The 17,795-nt window shown below is 31.6% G+C and overlaps 1 long non-coding RNA gene across 1 annotated transcript; it reads left to right on the top strand.

Moving 5' to 3' along the window:
• The first annotated feature begins 14,531 nt into the window (after positions 1-14,531).
• LOC123702934 lies at positions 14,532-16,531 on the top strand. Its single transcript, XR_006752938.1, has 2 exons — positions 14,532-15,334; positions 16,266-16,531. It is a non-coding gene; the product is annotated as an uncharacterized LOC123702934 (long non-coding RNA).
• Positions 16,532-17,795: the final 1,264 nt, after the last annotated feature.

The following is a 17,795-nucleotide window of genomic DNA, read 5'->3' as shown; positions in this document are numbered from 1 at the left end:
AACGACATTTCATTTTACGCCAATGTGTATTTTGCGCCTAAAAATTGACGAAAAATTTTTATACCAAGATATCTATCATACGAACGAACCCTATACTTTGATATATCAATAAAGAAACAAGTTGACATGATAGTGAGTGCTTTATGACTTCCTCAGATAACACCAATGAATGGAGGGCTAATGAATGATCGATCTCGTTCAGTTACGTACGAATGATTATAATTAGAATGACGCGCTAAAATCAGTTCATGTAATATGATATTTATTTATATTTTATAAAGGTGATTTGTTTTACTTTCTAAATAGTAAATTATTTATATTGACGTTATAACGCGTGCTTGCTTATTTATTTATACATAATTGCGAAAATTACTCTGTCTGTCTAGACAGAACTGTCAGACTCTGTCTGTCTGTCTAGGCGTGAAGAACAGACGTTCTTCACGCCTCAACAACTGCACCAATATAGATGAAATTTGGTACAGAGATAGGTTGAGACCTAAGAAAGGACATGGGACAAAGGAGATTTCATCCCGGATTTCCATCGCGAAGCCGCGGGCGAAAAGCTTGTTAAAGATCTAGTAATAGGTAACTATACGTTTCCGTTATACGTAATAATCCTAATTAAAATAAGTTTTTCGCAATATTAAAATCAGTTAAATACTATTCTCACCAAATAAACTGTATTGTACATACATATAAACTGTTGATATTATATTAATTTAAACATAGTGCAATAAATCAAATAATCTATAGTACAATTACAAGAAGGGCAATCAGCTTTCTCACTAAGATACGATTCCATTTCTAGAAATGTGTCTTATCTATTCTGTCTGCATATTTCTGGCTCTTGCAAGACATTCGTTATGTTTTTTTTTAAGATAAATGATAATTTTTAAATTATTTATACATAATTAAGTACAAAAAAGATGATCGAAAATATAGGAGTATATTTTTCAGTATGTTTGGAAAAACTATTTTTTTAATACTATATTCGAACTGGTTATCTGTACTGTATAGGTCTAGATAGGTATTGAGTATTTAATTCCGAATAAAACAATCATTTTTTGGCTCTTTTTTCTAACAATTAAATGCCAAATAACAAAAAAAGTGCGTCGAATTAATATCGAAAAATACACACCTAAAAGTGTACAACAATTACGAAGTGATCGGTTCTTTGTGCAACCGATACACGTTTGTTAACTGAACTCTACACTGCATGCTATGCTTTTTATTCCCTCTCATAATATAATTATTGTCTAATTAATATATTTTACTACTCTACCATGCTTATAACTTTGCTATATTAATAGTTGATATTTCTCTAATTGCAATCTTACCTTTATCAGTACATACCTTTTCATCAACAAAATTTTTGATATTTAAATATTTTCTCATAAACACCCAGACGAATATCTTAACCACATACTTTTGTCTTATAACAAGCTTTTAAATATTAAGGATATTGAAAAATGTGTTTTCGTGATTGTTTATTAAAAACCAAATTAGAAATACCTAGATAGTGCTAATATAGGGAACAAAATACACTGTACTATAATGATGTTAACTATTTTTTAGCTTTGCTATAGCTTAGCTTTCCGTACAGTATGAGCTTTACAGCTAAATTCGAAGCAATCAAGCCGACCACAAAGGGTCAGCCCGATATGGGACCTCAAACAAACATAAAAATGGATAGTAAAATTTTATTAACCGATTTAGTTTGTGAACTATGAGTGGGAGTTAAAATTGGGTTAGGGTTGGCGTTCAGTAAAGGTCTTTTGATAGTTAAATGCTGAAGGAGAAAAGGAAAGATAGCTAAAGGTTGAGCTGATGATTAACAACATTCGACAAACAGTTTATAGTGCTAACAAAAATCTAATTAGGAGCACAATGTGTACATAAGTTTTTAATAATTCATTCAAGTTTTAATATTATGTTTCCATTTCTTTTTTTTTTCTGTATTGTGGTGTCAAATATGTTTCTTTCTCTATTTTCCTTCTTTTATTATTTATCCGATGCACATTAATTTACGGATAGAAAGTAAAAAGAGTCCAGCCCCCCTAGCCAAGTGGATTTCTGTTAGCGTAGCGTTCAATAGAATAGACTACGAATGTATGAGATTGACGTAAGCTGTAGATAAACGTATCTACAGCCTACGTCAATCTCATACATTCGTAGTCTTTATCTACAGCTTACGTCAATCTCATACATTCGTAGTCTATTCTATTGAACGCTACGCTAACAGAAATCCACTTGGCTAAGGGGGCTGTTCAAGATTGTAGAGAGATAATGTAAAGATGTATTTTATGACTTTAAAATCCTATTTTTATCATATTAGGCTCATAAAATGACTCAAAAGAATTTAAATTGAATGAATAGTTTATTTCATATATCCTTTATTAGAACGGACGGTAAGCAATCATCCAAGTGTGACTGACAAAAACTTTCACATTCGCAGTATCAATATAGTAGGTAGTAATAGGACTCATGCTAGTGAACATACATTCACAATTTAATCAATGTTATTTCTTATAATAAACGATATTCACTGTGTTTCATTTATAGTAATGAATTGGCTATTTGAATGTTTAGAATTTAGAGAAATTACTGAGAATAATATACCATATTTAATTTGTCCTTAGGTATTTAATAGATAAAAACGTTTTAGTGTGTGACGACCTTAAAACAGATTTTATGTACACATTTTTACGTAATTCTGTAGCTTGTAAAATTTTATTGTCATTTTAAGTCTTTTGAAAATTTAATGCGTCGTTAAAAGATAATATAAATTAAAGAAAGGCTTTATGAGGTTCAAACATTTTTGAACTTATCGATTTCTGTAGTAAAGGTTGGTTTAAGTACTCATAATATTGTGCTAAGCTTATTTATTAAATTATAATAATATATTGATGTCTGTGAATTCATACTAGGTACCTAAATGAGATGAGTTTTATCAAAGGTAAATTCACATTAAAATATTTTCACAATTATGGATAAAATAAATACAATATTGTACCTATAGGTACCTACAATTATTTTTAACATATTATGTCTTACATTGTTTTAAGATTCCTTGTCAATTGCTGAACCGGTTTTGATGAAATAATGTTTATTTCATACAAGATCATTGACTCGGCTAATTTAATGAATTGCTACCAAATTAATATTATAATGAAACTTTTAATCTATGTGCAGCATGGTTGATATCTAAATCTGACGATAAAATAGTATGTTCCAAATAGAAAAATAATGTTTCCACAAAAGCAAAGTTTGTTTTAATTTTGTATGTAATAATTACATAAATTAGTGTTCATAATGACAGGATAAACACACATTTACGCATTTTTAAGCCATTCAAAAAAGCTTTACTAATAGAAAGCCTTTCAGCAAATACTGAGATAGTTAACAGCGCTGAGTATCAGCAATCCCAAGCCCCATACACCCATTTCAAAGAACTACCGCTTACCCATAAACCACACTATCTCAACATCAGTTAATTTATTAAACAAACAAATATTTTAATTAAAATCTCTTGATATTAAGATGTTAATTTTCTAACGTAATGGAGTAATTCGTATAGTTGGGAGCGGTTACTGCCCACCCAAATTATAATGACTGCCGCCTCGTTTAACCAATTAAGTTTAGAACTACCAAAGGTTTATCTATGCTGTGATTTAAGGGACAGTTGTTCAGTTAAACTCACTTAAAATAGGCTTGAATTTAGAAAAATAGTGTATTTTGCTTGTTGAGTGTGTGTAGAGAATGTACGTGTATTGTATTATGTTACAAGATTATCACACTATTTATTGTTTAAAATATTATAAAAACACGTGATTAAGATAATTATGTATTAACAAGATGTATACCAAGCAATTGTAATAATAATTATAATACATGTCTAATTTATTGCAATAATCATAATTATTGCATAAAACACTTTACAATTAAAGATAAAAATACAAAAGATAACCAATAAATTCTCCTGAAATGTAATAAATGATATAATTTACAAAAAATATAAATTAATTTTGGACAAATTTGTCCAAAATTAATATTTTGAGTTAAAATAAAACAATCATACCCTTTTAAATGGCTCTACATAATTTTATTCTAAGAGTGTAATCGCCTAATTTATCAAGACATGCCGCTTTTTAACTTTAGCTTAGGTTAAAAACGCTTAGTTTACTTTAAACTTATCCGTCCGATTCCGTTCGGAATCCCACTTCCCCTTAAGTCGGCACAACGGAAAGCCAACATTTTAATCCATATAAACGTTTATCGTCCAATCTACATATTTATTTATTTTTATGTCTCTATTCGGCGCTTTTTTCCAGTAGCCGTTAATAGTTCGGGCTCCATTAAGGCAAATTATAAAAACTCGCTTTAAAGATACTTAAATAGGTAAGAAGAGCTTGGGATCAATTTGTTTAAAACTACGCCAGTGTGGGGATAATTTATGGCTGTTTAGATATTAATTTTAAGCTGGAACTTGAGTATCACTTAGGGACTCATTCTCGCGCGGTTATCTCTGTTTTTATGTAAATTAAAGAATTTTGATACGGTTACTTTATAGCTATAAGTGGATAAAAATGATGAAGTTGTATCTACATTTTAATAGTGTAAGTTCCCGCTATAGGTACCAGTAATTAGTGCTTCCTGAACATAATATTTGCTTATAAATTTATGTGCTGCTTACTATAAATTTGTTTTATGTATGTGTGGCTTACTTGCTGTGCGTTTGACTCTATCACGCAGACAATACATTCCAACTAAACATCTTATAATAAGTACTGTTTATTTTAATGACTATTTCCTGCAACATTAACAAAGACATTTCTCAAACTGAGTAATTAAAAATAATACATATGATATTAAAAACGCACATGAACAGAAACGGAACGTTAATTAAAACAAAATTCGCGCCAATTGATTACTAATTTATATTACGGATATAAAACACAGGTTTTATTGTCTTTCGTTAATAACTCGATTTCTGTTTCAGTTAAGGGGAAGTTATTAGTGTAATATGTTCGATTATTTTTAATTAGTACATAATATGTGTTGTAAGTTATGTTTACTGCCTCTTTGGTGCAGTGGTTCACGCGTGCACCGAGGGGTTCTGGGTTCGATTCCCGGTGGAGACGACAGAACACAGAAGTCTGGTCACCTACTTGTCCCTAAAGAAAATCGATCAGTGAAACAGATGTACATGCATAATGCATCTGCCCATTAGGTACCCCACTTGAGGACACAGGACTTTACACTATGTGTTTTAAGGCTGGGTTTTGTTAGCAATTAGGTAGTAAGAAATGTACTAACTAATTTTCAGGATTTGAGATATTATTGGAGTGAATAAGTTTTGCCTCTCTCATAATATTATGTAGGTAGTACCTAAGTTGTTCGGCTCAAGAGAGAAAGAAACAAAATTATATTTCAAGCCTATAGGTTCCTTATTTGGATAAATATTTGAAATTACAGTAAATATACTAGGTACTAGGCAATTAAATTGATAAGTTTACAATATTAACAGTATAAAGGTCCCTCCGAACATTGTAAGCCAAACCGTTGTTTCAAATAATAATTCGTACAAAATTCCTTTCAAACAATTACCAACCTAAATAAAGAAATGTAAAAACAATTTTTTATTAAACGCTACAAAGTATGAAGCGTTGAAATGGAAACAATGAAGGTATTATACTTGAAGATCAATAAAATACAATGTTACTATGTAGGTACCTACTTCATTAAAAAATATAGGTATTTGTTCAGTTGCCTGAAATATGCCTTTTTATTTATTTATTTGTTCATTTCAGACAACAATGTACCTAGTTACAGTTAAAAGATCTTAACATAAATTATTTGGTATGTCTCTCCCTCTGCTATTATTAAAAAAAAAATCATTCACAAAAATAACTAATAGGTAGGTACTTACAATAAAACACTTCGCAATTTTTCTTGTGTCTCTACAGTCTATTATTATATTTCTAATATATTTTTATGTTTGAGAAATATTATTAATGAAAGATGAAAATGTTCTTATTATACAAGTTAAATATGCAGACACTTTAATGGCTCAATTTGCCTCAAATTAATAAACACTTAGTAGTGTTTTAAATAAATAAATAGTTAGTGCGTAATAAATAGTTGCAACACCGTGTGTTATCAGCGCTACCTACAATCTGAAAAAAAAAAACAAATATTTTAAATGTTTAAAAATACAATAACAGACGATGCAGGATAATGCTGTTATTTAGTACACAAATAGTCACACTCAATTTGCTTCAAATTGATTTTAAAGAGTTTTATTAATTTAAAATACTTACGTGTTTTTAATAAATAGTTGCAACTCCGGGTGCTAGCAACGCCACATTCTGAAAAAAAATCTAGTTTTTTTTTTAATCTTGTCAACTATGCGGCCAGTCATCGCGCGCTTTTTGTCTTCTTTTTTTTCTTCAAACGCGCGCTTTCGTTAGATGACAGTTGATGAGTTGACATGGCGCCTTTCCCCTGTAAACAAGACATACGTTAGGTATATCAAATCTCCATTATTATCTCACACCGTAACGCACAGACCTTTAACCATATTTATATGTATTTAATGATCCATGTGCAATGAATTATTCATACATAATATTGATTGATATACCGATCGGGTTCTACAATTATCTTAGACAAGAAATTATTTGTTCAATTAACCGAGTTTTATTTCCGTTTCATTTTATTTTCATCGGAAATTTAAATGCAGATGTAACGGTGATATTTTTAATTGTTGTGTTATGACATGCAAATTGTAACCTTATTAGTACGTGAAAAGATTGAATTTGTTTCAGCAGTAAATAGGTCACGCTCGTGGAAGTTACCATCACAGAAAATTGCCGCCTTAGTAAATAAAAGTTTAATAGTAATTGTGAATGATTTATTTTGACATCCCGCCTTTTTAGTCTAGTATTAAAAACCTGTGCCTACTTATTTAGCTACCATTATAATTAATTTATTGTACTATTCGTTCTTAGTAGAAACTATTAAAGTATTTTAATAGTAAAAACACGAAAAATATAGGTTTCGCGTACTATGGGGATCCCATAATATATATTTTTTCTTTAATTTTATAGCTTTCTAGCTACAATTCATGAGATACAGGCTTTTAAGAGCTTTTAAGAGGGGAAATCTTGCATAGATGAACCCACGGCCGGGAAGGGGCCATGGGTTATGTCGGATTCCTACCTACCAAAACCCCACTGTGTTCCGTCAAGCCGCATCAACGACCGCGACGGGGCCACGGGTATGGTACAATTCGTCCGTGACTATGAGATACAGCCTGGAGATCTGTCCAGTTTGTAAATACATATTTTGTATGTTTCCCTGTGGAAACAAAGCAAAGCTACAGTGAAGTACAAAAAGCTTGAATGATAAAAATAAAGTCACTTAATGTTCTCCGTTCTGAGTGACCCAATATCGTTGCACCGTGTGTCATTGCCAAAACACTTCGAACCCAATTAAAAAAATAAATTAAAAAAAAACACATTCCAAATTTAAATAATTTGTCGAGACGCCGACAAAGGCAGCGTCTACATCGTTAAGTGGTCGAAGTGAGGTAGCCGTGTAATTAGGAAATATCTATCGTTAATAAATAACGCAATTATCGGAATCGCCGCCGTCTGTTGATACGATATCGTGTCGCCTTCTACGAAAACGAGCGTAGTGTTGCGAGTGTGTAGACGGCTTTATTTTATATTTTGAACGTTTTTTTTATTGTTGTTGATTGAGATTGCTTTTTTGATCATTTGATGTATATCTAGATACTTAAATACTGTTAAATTAAGGCCAAGTTGGTGCTTAAAATAAATTATCCTTTAGATAGATAAGACAATAATATTATGTAGTACACGTAACGGGTTATAGGTATTATATAAAAATAACCTATAGAAAATTAATCTTAATATATATAAATCTCGTGTCACAATGTTTGTCCTCAATGGACTCCTAAACCACTTAACCGATTATAATAAAATTCGCACACCATGTGCAGTTTGATCCAACTTGAGAGATAGGATAGGTTTTATCCCGAAAATTCCACGGGAAAGGGAACTATGCGGGGTTTTCTTTGAAAACGTGGGCGAAGCCGCGGGTGGAAAGCTAGTATATTAATATATTTATGTTCATATTAAAGAAGTAGAGTTGGTAAATAGCGTTTTATAATACCTCTAATTTCTCATGTTCAATCATTTTCACTGCAACTATCACCATCATGAAAGATTTCTCTTGTAGTAAATAGTATTTTCTAATATTATTAAATTTAATAAAGACATCGAAGTCAAGTCTAAACCTTCATAGCTCTACACCAGAGGTTATCTCATATGCATTCGACATAACAATTAGGTGGAGAGAAAATTCATAAAGTCACAAAATTATATTTACGTTTTGAAATAACCGATAATATACCAATCAGTTTATTATTTGAATGATTGGTGAATAACTGGTATTTTAATTGAAGTGTAGTGTGTTATATGCCTTAAGTTTTAATTAAGAATAATATGGATGCCGCCAAATTTGTATTTAGTTTATATGTTAAGTATGAACATAATAATTAATAACACTAGTCGCTTGTACGGGGTCCATTCGGTCAGATATACCTACAGTTGGTGAAATCATTCTCAATAATAAACATTAAAAAGATCGTGTGTGTCGAGAACACGTGTCAGAAGTGAAACTTCTTTAGCAAGATTCAAAGATACCAAAATCTTCGCCTTACTCCATGACGTGACGGTATTACCATTTAAATTTTACCCTCAACGCGCCTATAAAAGTTTCACTTCAAAAATAATAATTATATTAACTATAGGTACTAACTACGCAGAAAGTCGCGGGCGGAAAGCTAGTCGTATGCCACAACTATATCGATCAAATAACACAAGTATTCATACTATACAGCAATTAATATAGTTTTTAAAAGTAAGTGGATAAAATCAACCGGGTCGCACTCGGTCGCTGCAAGCTAATGAGTTGACGGGACGGAACCAGATAAAAATAATAAAAATTGAAACGGGTGACAAAAAAAATACACCGCTATGCGTTGAGCGGAGATGTAGAGTAACAAGATGGTGCAGTTGTAAATGTCATTCTTATATTTATAGTTGAGCTGAGAACTTAATGATGTCTTCTGTGTAACAAATGAATATGAACTGCATTAGGTAAACAAATAAAGATCTTCAGGGGTTGAAACAAATACAAAAAATATACCTACATCCTTCCTACTATCCTATCCTATCCTACTAGTCCTAACTCCTAATATAATATTATTAATTATTATAAATGCGATAGTTTTGTGAGGATGGATGTATGTGTGTGTGTATGTATGTTTGTTTGTTACTCTTTCACGGAAATACTATTGAACTGATTACAATGAAATTTAGCACACATATTGAAGGTCACTTGGTTACTTGGTTAACAGTTAACACATAGGATATATCCCGGAAATCCCACGGGAACAGGAACTATGCGGGTTTTTGTTTGAAAACGCCGGCGAAGCCGCGGGAGGAAATCTAGTTTGTAATATTTTCAGTAAAATAAGAAATCAATTATTAAATAAATGAGTTCAATTTAGGTAGAAATTTGGTATAGAGATATTTTGATACCCGTGAAAGAACATAGCCTACTTTTTACCCCGGGAAATAGGATAGGTTTTATCCCGGAAATCCCACGGGAACGGGAAATATGCGGGTTTTTCTTTGACTGCGCGGGCGAATCTGCGGGTGGAAAGCTAGTTACTTATAAACACAACATTGTCTTATAAAAGCAACTACCTAAATTGCACGATCCAGTTCTATACATCGCTGATTGTCACAAGCCAAAGAATTGGGTCCGAGAGTCTTAACTAATTTCTCCCATCGCTACCGTTTGCTGAGTGTTAATTGCCCTGTGCGATAAGGACGGACATACCAATTAAAACACGCGAGAACGAGACAAACGTTCGTGGAATCAAAATAAAAAGCCATACGGTAGCAACTAGCAATGGCTCGTTAGGGCCAACCTTTTAATGGTTGTACAAATACTTATAATTATTATTTCCTTTGAATATTTTAAGCGACGTAATATAATAAAATAATATATTTTATAGGCTTCATGATTGTTTAATATGGTGATGCGTTTCATGAAGGTAATGGTGTAATTTCGTTTTAAAGAAGTTTATTTCTCATTAAATCCATACTAATATTATAAATGCGAAAGTAACTCTGTCTGTCTGTCTGTCTGTCTGTTACTATATCACGCCTAAACTACTGAACCAATTTGCATGAAATTTGGTATGGAGATATTTTGATACCCGAGAAAGGAAATAGGCTACCTTTTATTGCGAAATACATTTGTACCTACCACGAGCGAAGCCGGGGTGGACCTCTAGTAATGAATATATTAAGAAGTATGGCATCCAAAAAATATTATTATTAAAAAAAACATGAAGGAAATCAAGTTTCGTCATACATTGTTTCTATTGTAATTAATCACATAGCTACAACAAATCATAATAGTTATAAATAATAGTAAACATTAAAAAAGATAAAAACTAAATCATTTTTCCTGAGATTCCCATTCCCACACACACAAACAAATAAAACGTTGCACCCAATAAGAAAACTAATAAAACTATTAACCGAACTCATTAAAACATGACCTTATAAAACAAATATCAATAATAAATTCAATTCAATAGTTATAAACATTTTTATTGCAAATGTTAATAGCATAGATAACAATGGAGTAATTTATTTATTGACCTGTGAATTTCTAGAAAATTCTTTCATACGATTAATATTAAAGATTCAATTTTTTTATTAATTATTTGTGTGTATGATTGAATGATGATAGGCCTATAATTTTAGGATGACTAATAATTTTAAATATGTAGTTAGATACGTGTTACATTACAAGAACTTAGCATTATATACAATTTTGTTAAAACAAAAAAGAAAAGGATAATATATACGCGATTAGATATTTTTTTTAATAAATGTATTATCATATTATAATATTATATCCTCGTCAGATACTGCAGAAAACAATCGTTTAGCAACAACAAATATGGTAACATCTTTTGGACGCGTATAGAATGAACCAGTCGATATCTTTAAATTCCGCAACAAAAATATGGTAACATCTTTTGGACGCGTATAGAATGAACCAGTCGATATCTTTAAATTCCTATATAATATTAAATGAACCACACTTATTTCGTATCCACGTAAATCATCAAATACATACTAAGATAGAGGTAATAACTGTACGAATTATGATTTAAAACGTCTAAAGGTCTAACTCTAATCAAATAATGCTCGAGTTTAAGGGACTTAATAACAATAAATAAGTTCAAATATCGTATAAACATGACCTATATGGCTATGACGAAACCGATACCTTATCAGGACCATAAAAATTAACCGAATACAAAACGAGATGAAAACAACGCATTATCAATAATGGCGCCATAAACGTTAATTGTCTTTGGTAATTGCAATTAAAATTAAAAATTATTGCATTATTCGTTATCTATGGGTCAGGGCATGTGCATAGTTGGTGGATATTCGATAATTCTTGTTATGGCTTTGTTTACATTTTTACGGGCATTGATAATGAATAAAGTTCGATTGATTGTTAAGATTCACGTCAAGTTTGGATGAAGTTTAAAATACTTATAAATATATGGAATGTATTTGATATATTATTATATTTATAACTCGATTTTTAGACCTATACCTAGATAATTACCAATACCAATGCACCAGACGCTCTACATATTACGGTGCATTTACATCAAACGAACATAGAGCTATAGACCTAGAGAAAGAGTATTCTTTCGTGATCTTTTAGTGTAAACGAAAACTCGTATTCAGTGTTGTTCAGTATTAGAACATTGCGTAGAATCTTTTCGAAGGCACTAAGAACAACGAAAGAATGCTTTACGTCTGTTTACTTTAAAAGAATTTGACATAGTGGGGTTAGAATGAGCATTCGCTTGTTTGATGTTAACGCACGCGCACCGTTATATGAACAATTAATGAATTTGAAGTTGACACTTCCTACTATGAAATTTCACACATGCACTTAACGACATACGATAAAACATAATTACATTAAATATCAATTATTCATACACTAATATACCTAGTTTTCCCGTCATTATAAACAATTATTTAATTGGAAAATTAACCGCACGAAAGTGATTATAAAACAATACGATGAGAACTAAAGCCTTTATTTTATCGTTCATTATAACCACAATAACATAGTATTAGCACAATACACAGATAAAACCAGTAGCGAAACTCCATACAACACGCTCGAAATGGCTCATCGCACACAAGCAAGCGTGTTTACAAGAATCGTAAGGGTATTCTTATATCTGTCAATTGTGATAATACCCTTACGATTCTCGTAAGCGTTTTGTATCAAGTTTCCATACTGGTTGTATCTGTATATTGTGTTATATCTGAATCATTGTTAACGTCAGTTTGATATCAATTAATGATTTATTTCTTATTGTATTCTATTTCATTGCTTTTTTACGCGTTATTTCTCTGCTATCTGTACCGTGTGATGTGTACATAAATATGTCTTATTAGTCATTATTATGGTCTTTAATGGAATTTAATGACTATGTAATAATGTGTAAGTTACCTAATGAGTATGTAGAATATTTTATCATTTTGATTTAAATAGTAAAAAATGGGGCAAAGCATTGCTTCTCCAAAATAATTTGAAATCAAAATAGAAACATGATGCGTTGCGATGAATAAAGAAATCTGTACATTCAATTGAGAATTGTGTGTTTTAATTATTTACATATATTATGTACCTACTGTTGTTATGTATATGTAGTCATAATATTATTTTACAGTTGTTGCAGAAGATCCATAGAGATTCATTTCCAGAGAACGAAAATGTTATTATCCTAAATAAATTGTCTCATGAATCCATACTAATATTATAAATGCGAAAGTAACACTGTCTGTCTGTCTGTTACTCAATCACGCCATAACTTCTGGACCAATTTGCATGGAATTTGGTATAGAGATATTTTAATACCCGAGAAAGGACATAGGCGACTTTTTACCCCGGGACATAGGATAGATTTTATCCCGGAAATCCCACGGGAAGGGAACTATGCGGGTTTTTCTTTGACTGCGCGGGCGAAGCCGCGGGCGGAAAGCTAGTATATTATATACCTGAAAATTAAGTCGGATAAAAAAGTATCTACAGTAATCCAAAAGTAATAATGCACATAGAAATCTTCGTCACTGTTCGGCAACTGTCACATTCTCGGAGAGTCCGAAGATGATATCTATATAGAGCGGTTAAATGCATTTTCTTCATGCATAATTTAGTCAAATTATATGTTTTGTGCTAAAAGAGATTAATATGTATTTGTAGGTAAGTAACGATTTTGTTTCGATAATTCCTTGAAAGTAAATAGCGAGTATAACCCCACGATTGCGAATATACTTAATATTATCTTTGTGGGATTGATTTACTTGGAAAATTTATAGTACTTTTAAAGTGTCTTACTGAAGCTGGTGTAATGATGGAAGAAAAGAAGGTTAAAATAATACAAAATTTATATTGTACTAGCTTTCCGCCTGCGGCTTCGCCCGCGTTTTCAAAGAAAAACCCGCATAGTTCCCGTTCCCGTGGGATTTCCGGGATAAAACCTAGCCTTTGTTACTCGTGGATAATGTAGCTTTCGAATGGTGAAAGAATTTTTAAAATCAGTCCAGTAGTTTATGATTTTCTTTCTTTCTTTCTTTATAATATTAGTGTAGATAAAGTATGGTTTCAAACACAGGTTTATATTTAAACCATATATGTAAATCTTATCATTAAAATCTCAGTTCAAAAGTATTTATAGTACTGATCATTCTTCAATATTATGACAATTACAAAAAAAATAAAAACAATCAAAATCAGGGATTATCTTTATTTCTGACATTTTAGATACATCGGAACTCTTCTTCATTTTCACTTTCCCTACTGCCATCACCTGTGTAAATCATTTCATCGATTAATTCAATTCACCTTTAAAAACAAAACCAAGAAGGGTACGTAATAGCAGCTCTATATAATTCCACACAGAGAGAACACGTGCAGTCACCACCAATATTTAAAGACAACTGACGGATTTTTGAGTTTTTTGACTGACAGGCTACCGTCACCTACCGCCCGATTTGTTTTTGATTGTGTATGACCATGAATTGACTTCAATTTCTTTTGAACAAGGTGTAAAATGCAAGTTCGTTGTTTAGGGCTCTTACGATTCAATGATTCGAGTGTCTTCGAAAATACGACAATTAGCGAAGATTTGCATATGCATTATTAATTTTGGATTACTGTATACCTATCAATGACCGCGACTTAGGTCACTTAACCCGTATAATGAGCATAGATACAAGCGATCAAAAAGAATGACATATTATGACAGGTCTACTCGCTCGAAGCTCGAAGACTACCTATAAAAAATGTATTAATTGTCTGGTACTAAAATTGTCCGTATTTATGCAAAATGGAACCACTCGACAAATTTGCTTTTTTCCGTTTCTTGAAGAATACTCATTTAAAAGTGGTCTAAATTCTTATACAAACAAGAACCACATGAATTTTACCTTGGAAACAAGGTATACTAAAAGCAGAAAGGAACCACCAGCAACAACGAATAATACATATGAAGCAAAACCGAACCACAGCACCACGGGACTGCTTTGTTCATACAAATAAACGATATTACTATCATGTCATTATATACAAAACAGATCCGCAGATACTTGGTACCATTATACATTACACATATTTCTATTAATAACAATTATTTTTAATACACAAAATGGAACCAGGTTTCTATGGTATGGTTATGCGTAAAATAAATTCATAATTTAATTGTAATTTTTTATTGCAAAATAAAACCACAAGCATTCGGTTCTATCATGCATAAATAAATATTGTAAAACATCCAGAAACCCATCATCGCTATACGGAACCAAATGCCTTGACTTGTGCACAATGCAGAATGCTTCTCATCTTTAAACAACGTATTTCATTACGTCTTATATAGCTCAAAGTGCAAAACTCCAATTTTTAAAGTAAAACGTCGAACATCTGTCAATATAGGTGACATTCAGCGAAGTATTTCGAATACGTGACGGCCGTTTTTTTTCTCCGCGAAGTAAGTTCTTTTGTTTTTGTTAATTACCTTTAAAATTAAATGTGAAAATGTTTAGTAATAAATAAATAAGGAAGCAATTGGAAAGAAAAGTATTGGAGACGAACACCGAAGATAATAATGAAGATACAACGGGTAAGTAGTTTTATTTAATGCATTTAAGTAGGTACTTATTGAATCTATGAGATGCAGGTATGTACGCTTTATCCACTTTTGATTCATTCCCGATTGTGGAGTGATTTTAAAAAGATAGTTCATTAATTAGTAAGTACAAGAGGAATCCTGTGTGGATTTACGTATTTTAACGACACTGTTGTTGTTCACGAAGGCGAGTCGAATTATTAAAGAGTCATTTTGTTACGATTCATCTGTCATTGTGAGATGAAACTACTAAACCCTGTTTTAAAATCAACTGTCGATGATCTAGGTACCTACCTACTATTTTGTTAAAATACGTTTAGATTCAGATTCAGTACAGTACATTCAGCGCATATAATAATTTGTTTGATTTTAAAAGTCGCGCTGCCACTGTTTTGACCGGAACAAGGCGCGGCCCGCGGCCCGCGAAATTGAAAATTTTAACAAGTTTATTTATTTTTTTTTAGGTTTGGTCACTGTTGCGTGTGATTTTTAGGGTTCCGTACCCAAAAGGTAAAACGAGACCCTATTACTAAGACTCCGCTGTCCGTCTGTCTGTCTGTCCCTCTGTCTCATGAACTGTGATAGCTAGACAGTCGAAATTTTCATAGATGATGTATTTCTGATGCCGCTGTAACAACAAATACTAAAAAAAGAGAATAAAATAAATATTTAAGGGGCTCCCATACAATAAACCGTGATTTTTTGCCGTTTCTATAGATAATGGTACGGAACTCTTCGTTGCGCGAGTCCGACTCGCACTTAGCCAGTTTTTTGTACATAGCGCATGTACCTACAACATACTTAGTCGTCTAGTAGGGACACGGCTTTATAAGAACTAATTATATTTTGCTGTCGCCATATATCTACGTATAAAAGCCACGCGGCTTTATTGTTTTGATTTGAAGCTTTTTTCTTTTTATTACAGAAGATAACGAAGAACCTTATACGTCGATGCCTCTGGAGAAGCTTTCTTCACCTTCAAGCGATATTCAGGCCATATTACATCTCATTCCACAATATGCACAGAGTTTTTATAACAATCTTATTAGTGATGATGCAATAGAAGACCACATAGATGGACTAGACAAGGTGGATTTCGAAATCCAATTTGATGATAACGTCGAATAAACGTCCTCTATATGTATTATTTTATATATCTTTTTAATAAAAGCTTTATTACGATATTATAAATACATAGTTTCATTTATATCATTAAATCCCTGGGTTGTGGTTCTTTTTTGTATAAGAGAAAACCTATCAATTGATAAATGTTAAAAGGAACCACATGCACATTTTCTTAATTATCTAGAAAGTTTAAGAGTATTCAGAACAAATTTATATACACATACTTAAATAAGTAATTTATCAATGAATTTAAATAAAATAAATATTAATTTTACTTCATCTAACAGAGCTGCAAATGTTTTTGTAAATCCTTTGATATCTCAGAAGTGCGTATTTGCTGGTTGGTTCCTTTTTGCTTAAATACGGACAATTTATTGTTTCTATTACGTTTACGAGACAGTTTGTAAAAAGATAAAATCGGCCAAGTGCGACTCTTACTCACGCATCAATATTCTGTATATTTTTTTTTTCTTGTATTCTATAGACAAAAGCGATTAATTCATCTCCCATTGCATAATATACTTATAAATTATGATATTATGATAATTAGGGATGTAACGATACATGATTTTGCCGATACGATACCGATACCGATATCGATGGCTTGGTAGAAAAAAAAATAGTGAATTATGCATAAAAAGTTACCAACATTTAACAGAGACTCAACTGTTAATCGTATTCTTTTAAATAAAAATGCCAAATCAAAAAACAACAAAACTATTTATTTTACAAAGTCAGTTAAACTTTAAGTAATACACATACAATCAGTATCTAATAAAAGTTTACTATTGGTAGAATTTTTTCAGAAAACAAAGTGCGCACGCGCGGGCGGCCTCATGCATCGTTCATTGGGCGCGGTTTTTTGAATTGTTTGATATCGGTATCGGTTGTTTTATTATCAGCGATACCGATATATCGGCTTGCCGATTATATCGGCCGATATATCGGTATCGGTATCGGTATCGTTACATCCCTAATGATAATCGTAAATAATTACGAGTAATTATTGTACTTAGATTCTTCATTTACATATCATTATAGATATCTTATGAAATCTGATGAAAAACAGCGTCAATTAGTTTAAAAAATATAATAGTAGATGTTATGGAGTAACTATTATACTATATAATAATTATCATGAGTAAAAAAAGTCCTTTGATATATGCTAATAGGTACCTACATAATAGGTATGTATTGTGTTTTTGCATAGATAAATAATGATTTAAACGTACAATCAAACAAAAGTTAAAACATAACTTACCTCATTTTAATTTTAAACGCAAAACCAATAAAATATGCATCTATTCGTTCCTTTAAATAAGATAATAAC

The sequence above is a fragment of the Colias croceus genome, chromosome 24 (assembly GCF_905220415.1).
Source record: "Colias croceus chromosome 24, ilColCroc2.1".
Lineage (NCBI taxonomy): Eukaryota > Metazoa > Arthropoda > Insecta > Lepidoptera > Pieridae > Colias > Colias croceus.
Note: the sequence above shows the minus strand (reverse complement) of the source record. Positions and strands in the feature narration are given on the sequence as shown.